Raw genomic sequence first — 1,350 nt, 5'->3', positions numbered from 1 at the left:
TGTACTACCATTCAGGGTCCCCTTTGGTGGGAACCTGTGGTTTTCTACATGGGCAAGAGAAGAGTCAGCTAAATACCATGTGGATTGCACACTATATTTTTTCTTTACATTTTCCTCCTGAAAAGTTATCAGTGCAGTGGAGTGAGCCCTGCACAGGCCTAGGTCTGGGGTCCCTCACAGATCAATTGGCTGATCAATGGGGTGGGTGTTATTACCATCCTGTCGTGTGAAATTGACCAATACTGATGAAGATCCTAATGTTCGGTACAAGCTGCATAAGCCAATTCAGAAAACTGATTTATTACTCAGAGCACAGAGTACAGAATAAGAATTTAGATGAATAATTATTTAAAATGTATCAATCAATTTTTTTTACCTCTTCTTCTTTTCAAAAGTCCGCATTTCAAACCTTTTCTCCCTGAGAAAGACACCATAAATGTTTCTTGTTTATAACATTGCATTGCAAATAGTAGTGTTTTAAAAAAAACGTCAAAAACATAACTTTTCAGGAACCTGTCTAGAAATTGAAAAAAAAGTCAAATGCCTAGGTCAGGAGTCAGGAACTTTTTCTGTAAAGGGCCAGATAGTAAATACTTAAGGTTTTGTGGTCCATAATCTCTGTTGCAACTACTCAACTTTGCAGTTGTATCATGATAGCATTCATAGATAACATGTAAGTAACATGATGTGGCTGTGACTTTGTTCCAATAAAACTTTATTTACAAAANATAACATGTAAGTAACATGATGTGGCTGTGACTTTGTTCCAATAAAACTTTATTTACAAAAATTGGTGGGCTGTATGTGCCCTATGGAGCATAGTTGGGTGACTACTGGCCTAGACTTAGTTACAAAGATGATCCTCAACTGAGATTTATCCTATATTTCTTTATTAATATCTCCAAATCATTCCAAATAAATTTGGAACACCGTTTTATATGTTTTCCAAGCAACAGGGTGAAAACAAAAATGAAGTTGGACATGTGATAAGTGTTACTGTGTATGTGCCAGGAACAATCCTTTGACCTTTGCCTCTTTAACTTACTTCGTCTTATAACAAATCTATTAAATAGGTACCAATATTATCCCCATTTTACAGATGAGGAAACTGATGCTCAGAGATAAAAATACAAATTAAATAGTGGTATTGAAGATTTCCTTTGGGAAAGTGATAGAGATAAAAAGCAACAGTTTAAGGTCTCAACACAGACCTCATGGTAGCTCTACCGGTTAGTGAGCTGCCACAAACCTAAACTCGAAAGAAGATTTTTTGTATTGAAAATGGTGGGGAAAATGACCAAGGACTTAAAAACTAACCCAATGAAAGCTACTTAAGGGGAATTTGTAGAA

This window comes from Galeopterus variegatus, unplaced genomic scaffold (assembly GCF_000696425.1).
Source record: "Galeopterus variegatus unplaced genomic scaffold, G_variegatus-3.0.2 Scaffold17814, whole genome shotgun sequence".
NCBI classification, from domain to species: Eukaryota; Metazoa; Chordata; class Mammalia; order Dermoptera; family Cynocephalidae; genus Galeopterus; species Galeopterus variegatus.
This window is presented reverse-complemented; position numbering follows the sequence as displayed.